Genomic DNA, 22487 nt, shown 5'->3' with positions numbered 1-22487 from the left:
GGGGGTGACCTTGTAAAGGTTTACAAAATCATGAGGGTTATGGATAGGATAAATAGACAAGGTCTTTTTCCCTGGGGTGGGGAGTCCCAGAACTAGATGGCATAGGTTTAAGTTAAAAGAGACCTAAGAGGCAACTTTTTCACTCAGTGGGTGGTGCGTGTATGAAATGAGCTGCCAGAGGAAGTCGTGGAGGCTGATACAATTCAACATTTTAAAGGCATCTGGATTGGTACATAAATAGGAAGGGTTTGGAGGGTTATGGTCCAGGTGCTGGGAAATGGGCCTAGCTTAGGTTAAGATATCTGGTCGGCATGGACAAGTTGGACCAAAGGGTCCGTTTCCGGCTGTACATCTGACTCTGTCGAATCAATTTTCTTCAAATTAATTATTCAATGTTTTCATTCAGTTCTGTAAATAATGTTTAATGCTCAGTGCTTGATCTTTTATCACGTCTGAATTCAGACAGCCCTGTGTCTTGATCACCATGAAACCAAATAATGTTAGAGTGCATTTAAAGGAAAAGAAGCCCATTGAGCCCCTCGAGGGTATTCCGTGAGATCAAGGGTGGTGTTTGACCTAACGTTACACATCTACAGAGCAACGTGGATTATCCGAAGGACACGGGGTGGGGGGTGGTACCATGTTCTTTGTCCCTTAATGCCATTGCTGAGGAAAATTAAGAATTGATTATCAATTGCGGTCTGTGAAAGAGTTCCAAACCTCTGTCAGTCTTTGTTTTTTAATTTTGCTCCTGAAAGATCTGGTGCTTTTTTTATACAATGCCACATTGGCCATGTTTCCTGAGCCAATTGAAATAGTCGTAGAGCAACCACCTAAATATTCTAATCCCAGTAGTTTTATCTTTTATCAACCCTGTCAGTTCCCTTTCTGATCTTGAAAACATCAACACAATTTCTTATTCGTTTCACTTTCTACATTTCTGGCAACTTTAACGTTGGAAAGATTGACCTTCTGTCTGGTGTTTGTGAATAAAATGTGCATTCTTCAGACCTTTTGAAATTGACAGCCAATCTTTTGGAGAAAGTCAAGTCACATGACACCAGGTGTCCTCAAATAAACCTGTTTGACTATAACCAGGTGTCGTGTGACTTCTGACTTTGTCCACCTCAGTCCAACATCAGCACCTCCACAATCTTTGAGATTGAGCCAAGTATTTGTGTGGAAGTTCTAAAGGCAGTTCTCCCCCCACCCGCACCCATGCCTTGAATAACCGAGGCATAACTTTCCAAGTTTTATATTCCATTCCCTGTTGCAATACACAATGACATTCTATTGGTTTCATGATTACAGGTTGTTCTGTTATAATGTGCATTTCATTAACATTAATTTGCCATAGCACAATTGACGAGTTGGGGACATGATTTCTCAAGCACAGAGTTTTAAAGCGTGTATTGGTTATAACGTGATTCCAGCCTCATTACGTTTAAATGATGCTGCTGTTATGCAAATTTCTTATAACATGAGATTGTACAAGAACGGAACTATATAGCAGAACTGACTGTACTTACTACACCTGCATTTTTTTAGATTAGATTCCCTACAGTGTGGAAACAAGCCCTTCGGCCCAACTAGCCTGCGCTGACTCTCGAAAGAGTAACCCACCCAGACCCCATTTCCTTCTGAATGATACACTTAACATTATGGGCAATTTAGCATGGCCAATTCACTTGACCTGCACATCTTTGGACTGTGGGAGGAAACCGGAGCACCTGGAGGAAACCCATGCAGACATGGGAAGGATGTGCAAACTCCACACAGACAGTCGCCCGAGGCTGGAATCAAACCTGGGACTTTGGTGCTGTGAGGCAGCAGTGCTAACCATTGAGCCACCGTGCCCAGATTCCCCCTGCATCTGAATTCTGCAATTTCTCTCACCTTTTAGATAATGCTGTTTATTCTTGTCAAACTGAACAATCTTGCATTTTTCCAAAATATCCTCCATTTGTTAGAAGTTTGCACATTAAGTAAACCTAACTATATCCCTTAATAGCTTTATTCTGCCCTCATTACAATTTATTTTCCTACCTGTTTATGTGACATTAGCAAAATTAACAACTATGCCTTTTGGTCTTATCATCCACATCATTGATTGTAAAAAGTTGAGGGTGCAGCACTCAATGCATGGTGGGCAGGTCTGGGTGGAATGCACTTCAGACAGTTGGTGCAAGCTCAGTGGGCCAAATTGCCCCCCTCTGCACCATGGAGGTTATGTGATTCTACGATCAATTTAGCTGACATCTAATTTTCTATTAATTTCCCAGCCTTACTTGCTATAGGACCAACTCTCACTTGCAAACTCTATTTTGTAAATATCCATGGAATCTTTAATATTTTTATATTTCTAGCAAGCTTTCTTTCAATTTCTCCTGCTTATTAATCTTTATAATTCTTCACTTTTTATATTCTGTATTACCTGTTGACCCACCTCATCTTTGCATAACTATTTTATTGCTGAAGAAAAGCACATTTTTTCACGATTTTGTTTTGCGTTTAACAGGACAATACACAAGAAAAACCATGTAATAAGGTAATCAACATTTATGAATGGAGAGTGCTGATTGTGTAGCAAATAAACAGGTAGAAGCATCCAATTAGTGAAAAAACTGTTTAATGATAATTGATAGTTAACTGCCAAGCAATTTTAAACCAGGCAGATAGACTCTGATTAATAAAGTCATTGCTCTGAGAATAAGAGTCAATAACTAGTTGTGAGCTCCTGGGTTCAGTCAAAGAGGAGCTTGCAGGTAAAGTTGTTCCCATGTATTTGTTGCCTGTAGGCTGTATCGCTCACAGGTTTGGACAGTGCTGTCTCAGATTCCTGGGTGAGTTGTTACAGGGCATCTTTACACTGCTGCCACTATGCATTGGTGGAGGAGTGAATAAATATTGAAGGTGTCAGTTGAGCTGCAAATTAATCACTGAATGTCAAGCTTTGTGAGTGTTGCTGAAGCTGCACTCATCCAGGCAAATTGAGGGGAGATAACAAAGAACAGCGTGATTCTCGTATCCTTGCCTATATATATCGCCCTCAACCAACATAAGTAAAACAGATTATCTGGTCATTTAATACAGATACTTCTGTGCAAACTGGCTTCCCAAAATTACAGCTTGTTCCTATACTTCAAGTACTTGAGCACTTTTGAATCTGCATTAATAATACACAACACATTCTCAAGCTATTCAGTCATTCTTTTAGAGATGTTCAGTATTTCACCAAACTGTCTTTGTCTTTGTTTTCACCTTCTCATGTTTCTCCCCTCATCACTCCTCTTAAGTTGCTGCTGCTTGCTGAAGTTCAGTTCCACCGCACCCAGAAACACTCTGGTACTATGTAATGGTGTCATCTCTAATGAGAGCAGACCAGCATGGGGGAATAGCAGGCATCAATCTACCCTCACCTGATATTTTCATTCACTTTATTAGACAAGCGAAATGGAAAAGCTCTCCTGTTTACTACCCCCCACACCATTTCTTTCTTCATGGTGAACACGTATGGAGGTCTGTTCACTCGACTGAGCCCATTCTGTGTTTTTTGTTTTTTGTCCTTCAAGATTAGAATGACTGTATTCATCTGCAGCGCTTGGTAGGGTTCCATTGGTTGTGAAGGTGACTGCTTAAATTGATCTGCACCTGGATTTTGTTTCCTGTGAATGGGGCCGAATACACAGAAGATTAGATCTCTCTGATACCGAGATAGTGTCCCTACCTTTTGTGCCAAGTAGCCCACATTTGAGTACCAACTACTCCAGAGGCACTTAACATCTCAGCAAGTTGATATGAAAATCGTTTTAGCAGAAGACTAACTTTTGGATGTATTTTGAAAGAGAAGCTAGTGTTTTTTTTTACACATGATTGTTCGTTGCAGCAATCCTGTGCAAGATCCCTGAGGATTCAAAATCGACATCAGCACTCCCAAAGTGAAGCTTTGAGAATGTCCTTATAACATTTAATTTTATTGCCAAGAGAGCACCATTAAACTTGAACTCTCTGAACTCTATTCACTTTTGTAAGCAAGGATTTGTATGTCGGAATAGTAATTTCTTAGTGCAGTTATACAGGGCCTTGATTAGGCCACACCTTGAGTAATGTTTGCAATTTTGAACTCCTGAGGAAGAGCATTCTTACTATTGAGGGATTCCATCGAGGGTTCACAAGACTGATTCCTGGGACGGCAGGACGGACATCTGAAGAAAGACTGGATTGATTGGGCTTGTACTCACTGGAATTTAGAATGAGGGGGTGACCTCATTGAAACGCATGAAATCCTGATAGGACTGTGCAGGCTAGATGGAGAGAAATGTGCCCAATGTTGTAGAAGTCCCGAGCAATGGGCCATAGTCTAAGAATAAGAGGAAGCCATTCAGCACAGTGATAAGAGAGAATTTCTTCACTTCATTGTGAATCTGTAGAATTCTACCACAAACTGTTGGTGCCAGTTTATTAGATATTTTCAAGAGGGAGCTGGATGCTGAAATTGCATGATCTTATAGAATGGTGGTACAGGCTTCAAGGGCTGAATGGCTTAATCCAGAACCTGTTTTCAATGTTTACGTATCAGGCATCCTGGCTACATGATCAGCCAGGTTCACCTGTGACTGGACACCTGATGGCCTAAACTTTTTCAATTAGAATAACTTGAAGATTTCTATATGGCTTGGAAACTTCACAAACTAAAATACTTTGGCTGTAATGACTGGTTCACCTGAAGTAAAACTTAATTCTACTGTTGAGAGAAAACTAAAACTTGGTTCTCAACTCAACTCCCAATTCTTCTGAACTGAGAGCTTGAATCTTCTGTTCTGAATTCAAAACTAAATGAGTGACCCTGATGTATTTACTCTGTCATAAACGCCATAGTATAATCACTCTATCCACTTACATTACAGGGATTCCTGCTAGGCATTTCACTGCAGTTATGTTTTCTTGGAACGTTCCTGTTGCAAATTATTTTGATCTGTTTAAAATATTTACCTTCAGAAGAACTGTGCCATGTTCTTCTGCCTCTGGAATTTGGATTTCAAAATATAAATTATAATATACCTTTCATTGGACTGTCCCCAAAGATAAAAGTGCAAAGGTTATCTTGACATATTTTCATTTTCTATCAATTCTTATATTACATGAACCAGTGATATTCATCACCATATTCCATGCAATTCCATTTTGATTGTGGCAATGATTTTTCTGTATGTTTCACCTTTTCAAAGCATCCACTATAAAATTGTTCTTAAGAGCCATGTAAATGATCTTTAATTTGTAAGGCTGCAACATTAAACTGAAGCAGCCTTCAGTTTCTGGTCAAAAATCTCTCCAGAAAATCTAAAGGTTTATGATCCATATAAGTCCCACAGTTGTTGCTTATGCGAACATTATATCATTTCTACATAGCCAACACAAGACACGTTGTCTCATTCCCCACAGTTGACAATTTGTATTGACTTGCATTTATTGAGTTCAGAAGAATAACTGGCCTCCACGATCAGTTGAATGACTTTTCATAATTTGGTATTGCTAAAATCTGTGTGGTTCTCAGCACAGCTTCAAAATTTTTGACACACCGTTGAAATTCACCTGTCCGTTCACATTTTTTGACCATCGTTAATTAAAATGTTAAAGGAACCACTAAAATGTTAAAATTTAGACCAAACATCCAACAAATCATCTCCAAGCCACACATCACACTTTCACACTTTCTGAAAATCCAGAGCAGCCCTTATTTTTTCTTTGCTACATTTATCCTTGACATTGTCTCTTACTGTGGACCAAAACGTTTGCTTGGGGAAATTCACTTTGAGACAGATTATTCTCCAAATCACTACTATTTTTAAAACTATCAAACAGCTCATTCAAGTAGCATAGATGTTTTTCCTAGATTTGATTGAACAAAGCCAAGTAATGTGTAGATAATGCAGCTAATGCATCCACAGCTTTGTGATTTAACCACAGGAAATTTGCTAAACCTATTAAAGAAAATACTTTTGTAGAAATAATTCACAACTCTCTTGAAATCCAAATCCCAAATTATGATATATATGCTATAGAAGCAGCAGTAAGCCATTCTGTCTTACGGGTCTGCTGCACCATTCAATATGATGTGGCTGATCATCCAGCCCTATTTCTACTATCTACCTGTACTCTTTGATCTCTCTAGTCCCGTCTTGTTCTAGAAAACATCCACTACTTTGGCCTCGCCTGCTTACTGTGGCAACACATTCTACAGGATTTCAACGTTCTCGGTTGGGGGAGAAAAGATTGCTTATCCCTGTCTTCACTGGCTTATCCTGTATCCTTAGATGGTGACCCTTGGTCATTAGGAGCATCCTGTCAATGCCCTGTTTAGAATTTTATAGGTTTTTATGAGATCACTCCTTGTTCTTCTAAACTCTAGTGAATCCGGACTGTCTTCATACACCATCCTAAAATCGGTCTAGTAAAGTGGTGCCGTTGATCAGTCTGCCACCTCAGGTAAATACTTTACCTTCAGATATTTTTATTGCGTATAGAAGTTTCTAATGGATGCCCAAGTGAAGACAGCTGAGCTTCAAGGCATGAGGCTGGTACATTGGTTGGAGTGGAGTGGGGAAGTCTATTGCTTTACAAGCTTGCAGTTTAGAAGCCAGACTTGATCTCCTGTATTCCTAGCTGAAAATGTGTTGCTGGAAAAGCGCAGCAGGTCAGGCAGCATCCAAGGAGCAGGAGAATTGACGTTTCGGGCATAAGCCCTTCTTCAGGAATTCCAAGGAGCAGCAGCAGCAGCTTATGCCCAAAACGTCGGTTCTCCTCCTTGGATGTTGCCTGACCTGCTGCGCTTTTCCAGCAACACATTTTCAGCTCTGATCTCCAGCATCTGCAGTCCTCACGTTCTCCTCCTGCATTCCTAGACTACTGTCTGAAGTCTGTTGGCCATGCTTATTTGATGATTCTTCTATATTTTAAATATAGACAGCTTGAGAGGGTGTGCTACTGAGATAAGTGAACTTGAGTAGAAACTGTCAACAGTGTATAGAAAACTGAAGCTGGGAGTTTCCTGGAACAGGCTAGGATGTTATGATCAAGACAAAAAAAAACTGCAGATGTTGGTGAAAACTGAAGTGAGGCTGAAGTTGTTGCATAGAGTGGAGAGCAAACATGCATTACATTGTACATTAAACCCCAAATCAATACATAGTGTAGTGATTGCAAACAGGAAATCATGAAACATTGCCCTTGCCTGGGATTGTCTCCAGATTGTTCAGAAAACTGCAACCAGACAAGCTGCACAGGGACATTTCAGCAAAGAATATTAATGTGCTGTTACATAGTACCTTTATTGTAGTAAACTTCCTAAGGTACTTCACAGGACACTACAGATAATAGTTAATAAAGTCACATGAAATAGAAGGTGCTGTAGTGATTCTGTTCGCCGAGCTGGAAGTTTTAGTTGCAAACGTTTCGTCCCCTGGCTAGGAGACATCATCAGTGCTGTGGAGCCTCCTGCGAAGCGCTTCTTTGATGTTTCCTCCGGTATTTATAGTGGTCTGTCCTTGCCGCTTCCGGGTGTCAGTTTCAGCTGTCCGCTGTAGTGGCTGGTATATTGGGTCCAGGTCGATGTGTTTGTTGATGGAGTTTGTGGATGAATGCCATGCCTCTAGGAATTCCCTGGCTGTTCTCTGTCTGGCTTGCCCTATGATAGTAGTGTTTTCCCAGTCGAATTCATGTTGCTTGTTGTCTGAGTGTGTGGCTACTAGGGATAGCTGGTCGTGTCGTTTAGTGGCTAGTTGGTGTTCATGTATGCAGGTTGTTAGCTGTCTTCATGTTTGTCCTATATAGTGTTTTGTGCAGTCCTTGCATGGTATTTTATAAACTACATTATTTTTGCTCATGTTGGGTATTGGCTCCTTTGTTCTAGTAAGTTGTTGTCTGAGCGTGGCTGTTGGTTTGTGTGCCGTTATGAGTCCTAGGGGTCGCAGTAGTCTGGCTGTCAGTTCTGAAACGCTCCTGATGTATGGTAGTGTGGCTAGTCCTTTTGGTTGTGGCATGTCCTCGTTCCGTGGTCTATCTCTTAGGCATCTGTTGATAAAGTTGCGCGGGTATCCGTTTTTGGCGAATACAGTGTATAGGTGTTCCTCTTCCTCTTTTCGCAGTTCTGGTGTACTGCAGTGTGTTGTAGCTCTTTTGAATAGTGTCCTGATGCAGCTTCGTTTGTGTGTATTGGGGTGGTTACTTTCATAGTTTAGGACACTATTCAAAAGAGCTACAACACACTGCAGTACACCAGAACTGCGAAAAGAGGAAGAGGAACACCTATACAAGGTATTCACCAAAAACGGATACCCGCGCAACTTTATCAACAGATGCCTAAGAGATAGACCACGGAACGAGGACATGCCACAACCAAAAGGACTAGCCACACTACCATACATCAGGAGCGTTTCAGAACTGACAGCCAGACTACTGCGACCCCTAGGACTCATAACGGCACACAAACCAACAGCCACGCTCAGACAACAACCTACTAGAACAAAGGAGCCGATACCCAACATGAGCAAAACTAATGTAGTTTATAAAATACCATGCAAGGACTGCACAAAACACTATATAGGACAAACATGAAGACAGCTAACAACCTGCATACATGAACACCAACTAGCCACTAAACGACACGACCAGCTATCCCTAGTAGCCACACACTCAGACAACAAGCAACATGAATTTGACTGGGAAAACACTACTATCATAGGGCAAGCCAGACAGAGAACAGCCAGGGAATTCCTAGAGGCATGGCATTCATCCACAAACTCCATCAACAAACACATCGACCTGGACCCAATATACCAACCACTACAGCGGACAGCTGAAACTGACACCCGGAAGCGGCAAGGACAGACCACTATAAATACCGGAGGAAACATCAAAGAAGCGCTTTGCAGGAGGCTGCACAGCACTGATGATGTCTCCTAGCCAGGGGACGAAACGTTTGCAACTAAAACTTCCAGCTCGGTGAACAGAACCACTACAACAAGCACCCGAGCTACAAATCTTCGCACAAACTTTAAACAGAAGGTGTGTTTTAAGGAGTAAATTATGGTGGGAATTTCAGAGTTTAGGTATTGAAGACTTGGCTGTTCAGTGATGGCAGTGATATAAAGCAGGGACATGCAAAAGTCTGGAGATAAATAATTATAGAAATCTTAGAGTGGTCAAGCTGGAGGAAACGGATAGCAGAGTAAGATTTTAAAAGCTAGTATGAAAGCTTTAGTAAGGCTGTGTGTGTCCAGGCCACGCACATTTCAGCAAATAGAGGTAATTGGGTTTTGGTGTGCCTAAGGGTATGAATACAGGTAGCGGTAAGAACACGAAAAGCTGGTTTAAAAACCCAGACCCATTCCCCTACACTTAACACTAGGGGCAATTTAGCACGGCCAATTCGCCTAACCTGCACATTTTTGGAATGTGGAAGGAAACTGGGGCACCCACGTAGACACGGGGAGAATGTGTAAACTCAACACAGACAGTTGCCTGAGGTGGGAAATGAACCTGGGACTCTGGTGCTGTGAGGCAGCAGTGCTTCCCTTTTTGGAGTAGTCTGGGACCTTTCAGGTTTCAGCGGCTCTGTACTTTTGGACGATGCTTTTTGCAGTTAAGTGAATTTTAGTGGCTATTTTTCACAGGTTTCTGGAGAGTGAACGGCAAAAGCTGGTTAAACATGTGAAGTGTCATAGTCCAATTCTATCTCTGACATTTACATATTAATATCTTCCACTGGGTGTCAAAAAGCATTTATGATCTTTCAGAGTGTATTGAATTTACTGTCTTCAGAGGAGCACTTTAAAAATACCATATATGTTATGCACCAATTAGTCAACAATGTTGAGTTTATCAGAGTTCTTCTGCTTTACCAATGCTCAACAATGATAAATAATTCAGAAATGTTCATATGCAGTCTCTGAAGTATTTTGCACACATTAGGAATAAAACCCAAGTATTAAGAATTTATTGCTGACCATAATAAAATTGTGAATGAATATGAAAAATGTATTTTTCTTCCCCTCCGTTCTGTCTTAATACACATATTTTTGTTCTCTTCACTCTCCATCAGAAGGCTCAGGTTCAAGGCATAAGTTTAGCACATTATTTATCTTGGCTGATGCTGCTGTCTAGATGTCACTTGTGTGTTGCAATGCTCCAGTGAGTCTCAGTGCAAACTGGTGGAACAGCATTTCTTCAGACTAGGCTCTTTGCAACCTTCTGGACTTAAAGTTGTGTTCAGCACCTTCAGATTGTGAAACCACTCCCACTCCTACTCCTTCCCTTTCTTTGGGTTTTATTCATTGTGTTCTCTGCCACAGTGTCCCGTCCCCTCTCCCCTCCCACAACTGCAGTAGGACTGTCTGTTCTTCCCAGTCTGGCAGTTAGACACCCCATTGTTCAGATTAAGTGATCAGAATATGACAATCAGCAGCCTTTCTCCCCCAGCACTCCACCCTTCCCTCCTACTCCATAATTGCATTAAAAGCCACCCTGTGCACACTTCTCGTCTGACTCAAAACATTAGCTTGCTGTCTCTCTTTGGATGCTGCCTGACCTGCTATGATTTGCAGCAATTTTTTTGTATTTGAACTGTGGGAGTGCTGCATTGTCCTGGGTACTTGCTTTTGGGAGAAATGTTAAACGAAGGCCTGACCTGGATTTAAATAATCTCATGACAAAAATCAACCATTCCCTTGGGGCGATGGAACCACTCTCTCTTCTGGTCACTGGCTGGGAAGATGCAGCGGAACACTGAAAATTTGGAGTTGAGAAGACTCTTTCCCGTGTATATGAGCTATCTCTGAGCGAGCTCCAGCATCATTTTAAAAGGTGAAGACAGAATTATGGAATGTGCTCACCTTTACGAGGTAACATCATAATAAATATATTTTTGTGGTGGGGATTGGGGGGGAAGAAGGTGTGGGAGAGCAACAAAGCTAACATGATACATGGCCAAACATTTACCCTAGCCTTTACTAAGATCTACAATTGGGGCTGAATTAGACAGAGCTTTGTGCTGATTATTTAGTGCACTTTTTTATTAGATTGAGACCAAACAATTTCACAACAGTCCATTTTTAAGTTATTCCTGCATTCTGTATCACATTAGCGTGTTGGAAGTCTGTTAGACCATAAGATGCATGAGTAGATGGAGATCGTTTGGCCCTTTAGTCTGCTGTCCGATCCCGGCTGATCTGAATCCTCAACTCCATTTTTCTGCCTTTTTCTCCATGATCATTGATTCCCCCTTACTGATATAAAAATCGGTCTACTTCAGCCTTGAATATACTCTTAGACACTGCCTCAACAACCCTCTGTAGAAAATAATTCCAGACATTTGCTTCCCTCCTAACATGAAATTCTTCATCCTCTCTGTTCCAACTGGTGACCTCTTACTCTAAGATAATGCCCTCTTCCTCGTCTCTCCCACAAGATTAGATTAGATTCCCTACAGTGTGGCCCAACAAGTCCACAGCAACCCTCCAAAGAGTAACCCGCCCAGACCTATTTCCCTCTGACTAATGCACCTAGCACTATGGGCAATTTAGCATGGCAAACTATTCGGGGGCCTATGATACACTTCCAGCAGTTTGATTTTTTTTATTCCAAAGCTCTACTCCCATTTGAACACACCAAAATATCATCCCACCTCATTGCAGTAACGACTCCTTTTAATAATATGAAATCGCCACACTCTCCTCTCTTCTGCCTGAAGATCCAAAATCCTGGAATGTTGAACTATCAGTCCTGACCCCCTTCCAACCACTTCTGTGATGGCAACAACATCGCAGTCCATAGGTCAGTCCACATCCTTAACTCCTCTGCTTTAGCTTGGGTCTCTGGATTATTCCTCAAAGAGAATTAACACCGCACCACCATCAAACCATTTGCATTTGCAGTAATAGCTTCCACGATTCCAGAACATTTTAAAATTCTCTTAGCTCTCAATATGCTTCAGAAATGTGATCATTCTTATGTACCAAGTAGTTTGGACTGAGCACGATTATAAGATTGAGATAGTGGTGTGTGGTTGATTGGGAATGCCAACCAGTGTTTTCAAATGTTGTACTGAAGAGTCAACATAGATTACGGGCTCAGGATTCCAGAGTGTGACATGATCATGAGCTTCAGACGATTTCACCATTGAAGCATGTTTGGCTACTGAGACCAGTTTTCAGCTATTGGTTCAATAGTTAATCGAATTTAAATAGCCTCTGGAATGCCCCCAGCAAACTGCTCAGTTCAAGGACAATTGGGATGAGCTCATTATTGTTTTGCACACTTTTCACAGCATGGGGCCATTTCAGTACAATTTTCTGTTCTGTATGGTGTTTGTCTGACAGGATGTCTCCATAATGCAGTGTAGATGGATTGCTATTGTATGTGATTTCAGACTGTGCTGGCATTGTTTTTCATTAGAGTGTGTTGTGTTTTGTTTATACTTTTTACAGGAAACTGTACACCTGATTTTCTGCTCTGAGCCTTGTCTACTTATTCTTTGATTTCCTTCCCTCATTTACTGTTGGTTGAAGTACAGCTCTGTCTGGATCAGTTTCTATCCAGGTCCTCCCTGTCAAGTGTTGGTGTTATATTGATCATTATCATAAAGAGCCAAGAACTAATTGTTAAGAGTGTGACTATCTGTCCACTTTCACTGTTGCATAGTAGCCACATGCTGTGTAACATTTTGAAGTGCTAACATTGAGTCTAAAGCCGGAATTCCCAAGCTGTGGTTCATTGTAATTGAGATTGTGGCCTCTGGAGCAGTGACCGTCTTGAGATTGGCTGTGAAACCTCTTTTTTTTATTTGAATGTCGGTGGACATGGGAATGACCCAACGCAATGAGTTCTGAAGCCCAATTGATGAGAACAGAGACTGCAGAATACATATTTGGCCTTTTGTTCCCTTTGTTTGTGCCTGTGAAAACGCCCTGATATGTAATTATTCCCACCTGATTTCCTTTTTCACCCAAATCCCTCACTAGCACAAAATTTCCCTCTGTCAGAACTAGTATGAAGCACAAAAATGAGTTATGATGAGAAAACACTTGAGGGAATGCTGGGGAAAGTAATTGTACAGCCATGATTGAAGGGTGAAGCAGCCTCGATGGGCTGAATGGTCTAATTTCTGCTCCTGTCTTATGCTACTAAGTGTTGGTACTGGAGGGAGTGGATGTTTGTAGATGTGATTTCAGTCAAGTGGGATGTTTTGTCCTTAATGGTTTCAAGCTTCTTGAATGTTGTTGGAGCCACAATCATTCAGACAAGTGGGGAGTATTCCATCACATTTCTGATTTGCACCTTGCAGACAGGAGGAAGTGAGGACTGCATATGCTGGAGAGTCAGAGTCAGAGTGTGGAGTTAGAAATGTCCAGCAGGTCAGGCAGCATCCGAGGAGCAGGAGAGTCGATGTTTCAGGTGTAAACCCTTCATCAGGCTTATGCCCAAAACACCGACTCTCCTGCTTCTCGGATGCTGCCTGAGCTGCACTTTTCCAGCGCCATACTTTTCAACTTTGTGCCTTGTAGATAGTGGATAAGCTTTGGAAAGTCAGAAGGTGGGACACTCTGCAGGATTCCCAGCCTTTGATCTCCCTGGAATGAAGTCCAATAATGAGTGTACTGTGCTACATGCTAAATGACTATTAATTTTTGGATTACCTAATGTAAGATCTATACACGATGACCGGGTTCTTAACAAATAAATAGTCTGAAATCTTGTTGAACCTATCCTTTCACAATCATAGGGCATCCCAAAGATTAGAACTATTTGTCCTTTTTTATGTCCTGACTCACCCGTCTGTACCTTCAACTTCAAATCCAAAATCTGTGACTTTTATGGCTTGTAAATTTGATTGGAAAATAAATTAGGACCCTGCAATACTGTCTCTCAACCAAAACGACCACAGCAGATGATGAAAGGACAATAAATTAAAGTGTATAAGGTGCTAGAATGGATTAAAAAACATAGATGTAGAGAGGATGTTTTGATTTGTGAAAAATCTAGAAAGAGAGGTCTGTGTTTTAGGATAAAGGGGAATGGATTGCGAACAGATGAGAAATTAATTCTCTCCAAAGGGGCATGAATCAGTGGAATTCATTGCCCCAGAGTGCAGTGAAGTAAATTTTGAGATTTTTTAATTAGTGATGGGTGGGGGTGTTATAGAGAACAGGCAGGAAAATGGAGTTAAGGTTGAAATGGGATCAGCCATGATCATATTGAATAGAGAAGCAGACTCTGGGGCTGGAATATTTACTCCTGCTCCATTGCTGGTTGTGTTGTGTTAGAAGAACAACAATGTGATAATGACCAGATCGTCTGGTGTAGTGGTGTTGGTGGAGAGCAACTATTGCCAAGATGCTGCAGAAACTTATTTTCCAAACGACGTGACAGGAACTGTAACAGTCATAGACGTTTTGTATTTTGAGGTATAGATATGGGTAAGTCAAGAGCTGATAAGAGGATAGCATCAGGGCAACAGGAAATTATAATCTTTGAAAGCAGAGAGCGTTTTCTACCTTTGCTTCTATGAGAATGATTTTCATCAAACAGACCTGTGTTTTACATCGGCACAGCAACAAAAACCCCAGCATGTTGTTTTTCAAAGATTGTGAAATGCATAATTTGTTTTTGAGCCTGTTGTGATCATACATTGCCTACAAGTCACAGGCAAATGTGTCTTGAGAGGACACGTAGAATGTTGCTCTGTATAAATCAGCTACTCAGCAAACCACATCCTTCAAAAAGGTCACTGTACGATTATACAATTCACAAGATCAACAGCTGTAAGACTGAAGTATTTTACTGGTACCCAGGGATTATCCTCTTTTTTTTTCAAAAAAAAGTTAAAATGTTACAGTTCTGGAGCACAAGCTTTAATGGATTTTACTTGGGTGAGAATGTTATTCAGTGGCCAGAGTCGCCGTGAGATGACACTGATGGATTTGACAACTTTGTGTCACAACATTCCAAGCATTTGTTTCCTCTACTTTGAAATTGTCAATGCATCAAGATGTGTTATTATTAAATGTAGCAGCTGTAGAGAAATGGAAAGAGTTACAACGAAAGATTTCCAAAACCTTGGATAAATAGTTGGATTTTTGATAGGCTTTTAAAGGTACCGAAGAAAGAAAGAGGAGCTTAAGGCTGGCATTCTATAGGATTGGCCCTGGTTGAAGAGAGGTGGAACATGCCAGTATGGACAGGGGAATGGTAGAGACAAAGTCACTGTATAAGCGTTATAAGATAATTTAACAATCAGCACAGCAAACCAAAAGTGTTGAAGGTGGTTATAGAGATAATCAATGTATTTGTAATCTGAGTCAATACAGCAGAAACAGACCCTTAGGTCCAAATCATCAATGTTGACCAGGTTTCTGAAACTGAACTGGTTATATTTGCCTGCATTTGACCCATGTCTCTCTAAACCTCTTCCTATTCGTGTGCTTGGAGAAAGTGAGGACTGCAGCTGGAGATCAGAGCTGAAAATGTGTTGCTGGAAAAGCGCAGCAGGTCAGGCAGCATCCAAGGAGCAGGAGAAGGGCTCATGCCTGAAACGTCGATTCTCCTGCTCCTTGGATGCTGCCTGACCTGCGCTTATTCATGCACCTGTCCAAGTCTTTTAAATGTTGTAATTGTATTCACCTCTACCACTTCTTGCAGTTTGTACCATATACGTACCACTGTGTGAAAAGGTAACCCCTGAGGTCCTTTTAAATCTTCTCCTCTCATTTTCAACCTATGCCATCTCATTTTGGACTCCCCTACCTTCAGGAAAATGTCTTGCCTAGTCTCCTTATCTATGCCTCTCATGACTTCGTAAACCTGTATAAGGTCACCCCACAGCCCCTGACTCTCCAGGGCAAATAGTCCCAGCCTATTCTCAAACACTCCAGTTTCTGTAATGAGATCTACATTTAATCCTGTAGATTGGAAACTTGTAAATGTCACTCAATTATTTAATAAAGGAGCAACAGAAAAAACAGCAACCTTCTGCCCTATGTCCCCTTAGTTTAGTTGACTAACAAAAGGTCTTTGTTGTCATACTCATTGTAGCTTGTAAGGGGCTGAGCTGGTGCAGCTAATCCACTGTTGGATCTCCTCATCAATGGTGGCCTTTTCAGAGAGATGGCCGTAAAGATAACGGAAATACTCAACAAATTTCAAAGCCTTCTAGCCTTCTCTTCATCTGTGTAAACGAAGGGTGGAATTTGATACGCAAGTTTTTGTTTTGGCAACATTCAGAAATGGGTCACTTGGAAGGTAATATCAGTTGTGGCATTCAAGTATGATTCAGAATAGGTAATTACAATGCAATGATCTGTAGGCCATTGACCCTTACCCCACCATGCTGAGACCCAGTAAGTTATGTCAGTTAAAAGATTCCATAAATTCATGACTGAACCAAGATAATGAGAAGAACATCAGCTGGCCTTTCTTATACTGAGACGTTAAACAAATGTTATCTGTTCTCTGCCCTTTCCTTGTAGCATAGCAGTTCATTTTCTCATCTGGAGCTTGCCCAATCTCTCTCAGAAGGCAGAGTTGAATCTAACTCTGTCACACTCTTAGTGTATCCTAGATCCTGACTGCTCACTATGTTAAAAAGAGCTTTTGCTTGTGTTTCAAAGCCTAACTCAGGACTTGGTCACTCAATAAAACAACAGTGGACACTGCAGATCTGAAACAAACCAAAACAGAATGTGTTGAGTTCCTGCAGCACCATGTGGCAGCATCTGAGAGAGTCAAGAGACCCTTTGCCTTTTAAAGGGTCAGAGTGTATCTCCACAGATAGTGCCTCATCAGCTGAGTTTCCTGATCACTGTTTTGTTTGCTGACTTGAGGCTGATTGTCAAATGCAATACAGATCGTTCTGCTATGACGTGCATTTTGTTCATGCAAATTCGCTATAACACAAATTGGGAATCCTGTTTCTAAAGTGCAAAGTTTTAAAGTGTGTATTTTTTATATAAAGCGATCCTGACTCTATTAGTTTAAATGCTGCTATTATTACGTGATTTTCTTCTAACACAGGATTGCAGAAGAAAGGAGCTATTGCATTTATAGCAGAACTGACTGTACTGAGAGAGACAGCTGAAAATGTGTTGCTGGTCAAAGCACAGCAGGCCAGGCAGCATCTCAGAGAGGCTATTGGAGGGGTTATCCTCTGGATACAATTGCAAACCCATTCCTCCTCTCCTCCACCCACAGAGTTTTTTTGTTTTTTGCTTTGATTCAAGTGGAGGTTAAAATAACAGGAGTTTTCTACAAAGAAGTAAAATCTTTTTCCAAGTGACATGGCCAATATTAATTTCACAAGCAAATATTAATTGGTGTGTGCCTGTTTGCTAGTTTGTGAGATCACACTGTGCTCAAATTGACTCGTCTGTTTGCAAAACAACCATAAGGCTGGTCTGTTGTAGTTAGTACGTGTTTTTTTGAATGCAAGTTTTAGAATTACTTTCAAAATGTCACAATGATGACCTTAATCCACCTTCTGTCAGGACTGTGAATTACTGATTTAAAATTATTTTACATTGACCCTTTTGTTTAAAGGGTTGTTATTTTCCTAATTAATTCCAACTAAATCAGTGTTCTACAATTCAGAGCCAAGCTCAAGGACGCAATAGTGTGATGTCAGCTGGACCATTGCCAGTCTTTGAGAAGTCCACCTCTGTCCTATTTATAGCATTTCCCTCTCATTTCTAGTTCTATTGAATTGTAGTAGTGTTGAGATATGCCAACAGCAATCATGCCACTTTGAAGAAAGGAACCCTTCAGACAAGTCTCCAGTTTCACGTGAACCTTGTGTCAATATGTTGAGTGGCATGTGGCCAACCTGTGTAATGTTACTCAATGCAGTTGGAGGGCCAAGAAAGCATTTATAAGTTTCTCACGCCTTCATATGTCCAAAGTTTGCAGGTAATGATTAAACGTGAAGCATGATTGCTGGCTGTTATTCCTATGATAAAACAATCTGAACACTGTAAGGTCCTACAAGCAGCAGTGTCAAGATGGTCCAGATAATCTTTCTCCAAATTAAATATGGACCAGGATGCTGGGGAGAGTCTCCTGTTCATTCTCAAATAATGCCCAGATGCTCTTCCTGCACCCACCTAAGATGTCACAGGTGGGGTCCTTGATTTGGCATTAGAGAGACAGTCTCTCTGATAATGAAGATGCACTAATGTACTGGATAATCTGTGTAGATGGTGAGACTTAAGTCTCTGAAGTTTGACTTAGAACAGGCGAATTTACAGCTAGGCCATGACTTAGCCACGTAACTATTCCTTGTTTCCTTAGCTGGTGAAATTGGATTTTATCTGCAAGAAGGATGAGTCGCGCAAATCTTGTACCTGAGGGCAACAGTTTTAGAAATGTGGCACTCAGGAACTGTGCGGACAAGGTGGTTTGGCTCATGTATGCTGCTGTGTTCATAGCACTAGGTCTCCTTATAGCCAGTGACCACAGTGAAGGATGCAGTAGGTTTTTAAAAATATTTCCTTTCTTCAGACGGCAGGAAATCTGGCCAAAGGCTGAAAAATTTGAACCTGGAAAATAATGCCAGAGAATAAAAAAAATTTGAGTTAGAGGAAAACAAATAAAAATAAATATCGAACTCTGAGTTGGGAAAAAGGGCGTCGGACAAACAGGATTGTAGAGATGTGAATTTGAATTGTCATTGCTCTGACCTATGAGTATACGAGTTGTGATGTCCTGTTGAGATTATATAAGATGTGGGTGAGGCCTCTTCTGGAGTACTGTGTGCAGTTCTGGTGACCCTGCTGCAGGAAGGATATTATTAAACTAGACAGGGTTCAGAAAATATTTACGAGAATGTTGTTGGGAATGGAGGGTTTGAGATATAAAAATAGACTAGAAAAGCTGGGACTTTTTTTTCACTGAAGTAAAAGGTTTGAGGGCTGAGCTTAAGGTTTATAAAATCATGAGGGGTGTAGATAAGTTAAATGATGAAGGTCTTTTCCCGGGGATGGCAGACTTCAAAACTAGGAGGCTTAATTTTAAGGCGAGAGAATAAACATTTAAAAAGGACAAGAGGAGCGACTTTTTTTTTAATAGTGTCTATGTGTGAAATTCCTGACGAATTGGTGGATGTAGGTACAGTTACAACATTTTAAGAGATATTTGGATGAGTATGTGAATAAGAAATGTTTGGAGGGATAATGGGCCAAGTGCAGGCAGTAGAGACTTGTTTAGTTTGGGAGCATGGCATGGACGGGTTAGGTCAAAGGATCTGTTTCCATGCTCTATCTATTTTCGGTGAAGTGTAAAGCAGGCATCAACCCAACCTAAACCTCCGGATTAAATCATTGGGGATTTTAATTGGATGGGAAGTAGGGTGCTTGATGGGCCAAAGGACCTTTCCAGAGCATTGACTTATTGTTGTTGTTTGGGAATGGGAGTGGGAAAGCAGTGAAGGGTGGGGGTCACTCCACCTATTATAGGTAGAGGATTTGTAAAAATGCTACAGGTTTATATATATCTCTGTCTGAAGTTGTAATGTTTGTATATGGGAGCTAACGTAAGTGTTGCCCCATCGGGTACAAGTGCCCTCCTTAAGGCAAACCCTCACCAGGGTGGCAGTTTGAGGGTTGGTGGATGTCACGAAGGTGTCGAATTAATCCAGCATTTTGTATGCAACAAATGGGTATTATTTTGAGAGATGGAAAAGAGGAAAGAAGGTTTTGTATCCATCAAGGAGAAGAATGTTAGAACACTAAAATTGAACTTTTGGAAATGCCATTAGCGACAGTTTAACAATTTATTACAAATGAAACCCTCCTTGGTGTGTCCTGATTCTTGTGCACTGTCTAACCAAGAAGTGCAGAGGTTCATGATATTATCGCTAATGCCAGCCAGCCCAATCTCAACAAATTGAGTGTAGACAGAAGTTCAGTCGAAGAGTTATCCTTCAGGCTCGGCTCCATATTGTACAGTCATATGTTTTGCAACTAAAGTCAGCAGAACTCAGACGGTCTGTGAAAATATCTAAGGGGACCTGAGGGGTTGGCTGATTTATTTTGTTTTTAACACCTTACTGGTATTCTTGCTAAAGATGAGCTTTTCTTTTCCAATGCTAACACTTGAAATTTGATCAGTCATAACTGGTTTGGATTGGGAAGATGCGTTCTTCAGTTTTTCAGGTCTCTAGGAGTGTGTTGGTATCTGCAGTGGGTCACAGTGCAAACACCGGAAAAGGATCATGGTTCTGCATGTGTCGTAGACTAACTGGTCCCTTGGGTTGGCCTTTCACCAGCTGTGCTAAGTGCCACTCCTGTGTGCTTGCCTGTTCAATGCCAGTCAAAGGTTTTGTGTTATTGACTCATGGGCTTGAGCTTTTAAGGTAAAATTATTTTAATTTGCATCAGTTGGGGCTTTGACTTGAGCCTGAGAATGGACTTTGATCGTTATGCTTTTATTGGATACCAAGGTGGTGTCGTGATTGTTCTTTTATCTTGACCATGTTTCTAAGGTTTCAGCATTTTGCAATGACTTATTATGAACAGTAATTTTGATTTGTCTTGAAGTGTTTATGATCAGTTTGTCCTTGTGACAGTCTGTGGACCTGAGTGATGGGAGTTATTAAGGAATGGAATTGGAATCTGCAGACGTTGTATCATTTTTCTGAACGCAGGTGGCAGGAAGGCTTTCCCCAAGAGGTGTAGCCTGAACCAAAGCTGCCACTACTCATGATGCTTGTTTATTGTCACCAGCTTAGAAAATCAGGTTCAATGCATGCTCCTGCTACAGTGGGGTTGGAGGGGGAGCAAGTGTGTGCACATGCTTTTTGCCTTTCTGAACAACTGAAGATGGGGTTATAGGCCAAGAGGCACATAAGAACCTCCTTTGGCCAACATAGGTCACCTTCCACCTATCACATCTCCAACGCCCCTCCCCCAAGTCCCTCCTCCCTACCTTTTATCTTAGCCTGCTGGGACCTCCTTCCACCTATCGCATCTCCAACACCCTTTCCCCCCCCCCCCCCCCCCCCCCCCCCCCCCCCCCCCCCCCCCCCCAAGTCCTCCTCCCTACCTTTTTAGCTTAGCCTGCTGGACACACTTTCCTCATTCCTGAAGAAGGGCTTATGCCTGAAACGTCGAATCTCCTGTTCCTTGGATGCTGACTGACCTGCGCTTTTCCAGCAACACATTTTCAGCTCTGACCTCCAGCATCTGCAGACCTCACTTTCTCCTCAACATAGGTCTCTCCTGGTTCCTGTTTCCCTTGACATCAGGTGTGACAGACTCCTCAGAAGTTTACTAGGGTACACCTGGTGTCTGTCACTCTCTCCAGTCGACTTGGTGTCAGCAAAGCAAGTACCATATATACTCGTGTAAAAGTTAAATTTTGTTTAGACTATTTTCTAAGGTTAAATTTATGGGTTGACTATTACATGAATACTATTTCTGAGGGGCTGAAATTAGTGTTACGGTCTAAAATACCACATCATTAGCAGAAGTCCAATTGATCTCTAAACAAAAACACAACCAATTGCGGTAATAAGACTGTGTATTCCATGAGTGCTACAGAGGAACTGAGCTCAGCTGAGCTGCATATAAAGGAAGGTTTTCACCTGACTCAAACCTGATGCATCTTAAACTTTTGCACTAAACTGGTGTGAGTTGTGCATCAAAACACACAATGGCACAAAAAATTCACTTCCTCATTATAACATTTATGTACAGGATAATACCTTGACCCAAATGTTGATCTGTTATCTGTGAAGAACTAGGGTCGACATTTACACGAGAGAAATAGAAACATTCGTATTTTTTTGACCAAACATACGGGGGTGGGGGGTCAACCCTTCCATGAGATTGTGTTTCACACGAGTATAAATAAGTGAAATAATCAGCAAATGGGGAGACCCTGAAGTTTGGAAGATTGTTCTTTCAGTCCTGAGTGACTGTAAGAGAAACTGCCTTTAATTTTGAAAAGGTGTCCTGTTTTCAACTGTACCATTTTAAGATTTGAGGAACTTAATTGACCTTAATTGTGAACCAAAACTGACCTGACAGTTGTAATGGAATTTGCAACAAGTATAATATGACGTTAGTTGAAAGCACTATCTCCAATTAAGTAGGTATAGGAGAAAAGAATTTGTATTTCCCTAGCATTTTTATTACTTCAAAGTGCCACAGAGCATTTTACAGCTCTTTGAGAACTTGGCGGGATAAAGGAACCTTCACTGGCTGTTGGCACACAGCAGGCCCCTATAAAGAGCAATCAGATCTGATTTATCCATCCTGATATTGGTAAGGAGGAAGTATGGGATCTATTCTTCAATGCGTAACAGCAGGCTTGGCCTCTGTTAAATGTCTCACAAAAATAATAGGACCTCTGACCACTCAGTATTTCCCCCAGTATTTCTCTGGAGTCAGAATTGTTAGCTCCTGTTCATGCATTGACCATTTCGATTTGTGCAACCCACGCAG

General features: G+C 41.3%; 1 protein-coding gene across 5 annotated transcripts in view; it reads left to right on the top strand.

The window, feature by feature from the left end:
• LOC132829161 (spindlin-Z-like) overlaps positions 1-22487 on the top strand; it is a 142518-nt gene that overhangs the window by 41208 nt on the left and 78823 nt on the right. Inside the window, exon 1 of one of the 5 annotated variants that reach the window (XM_060846501.1) lies at positions 6412-6486. The exons of the other annotated variants lie outside the window; for them this stretch is intronic. The gene's annotated coding sequence lies outside the window, so the exon portion shown is untranslated. Of the gene's footprint in view, positions 1-6411; positions 6487-22487 lie in introns of those variants that run through there. 5 annotated transcript variants of the gene reach the window in all.

Source organism: Hemiscyllium ocellatum, chromosome 28 (assembly GCF_020745735.1).
Source record: "Hemiscyllium ocellatum isolate sHemOce1 chromosome 28, sHemOce1.pat.X.cur, whole genome shotgun sequence".
NCBI classification, from domain to species: Eukaryota; Metazoa; Chordata; class Chondrichthyes; order Orectolobiformes; family Hemiscylliidae; genus Hemiscyllium; species Hemiscyllium ocellatum.
The sequence above is the reverse complement of the archived record's forward strand: the minus strand, read 5'-3'. Positions and strand labels throughout refer to the sequence as shown.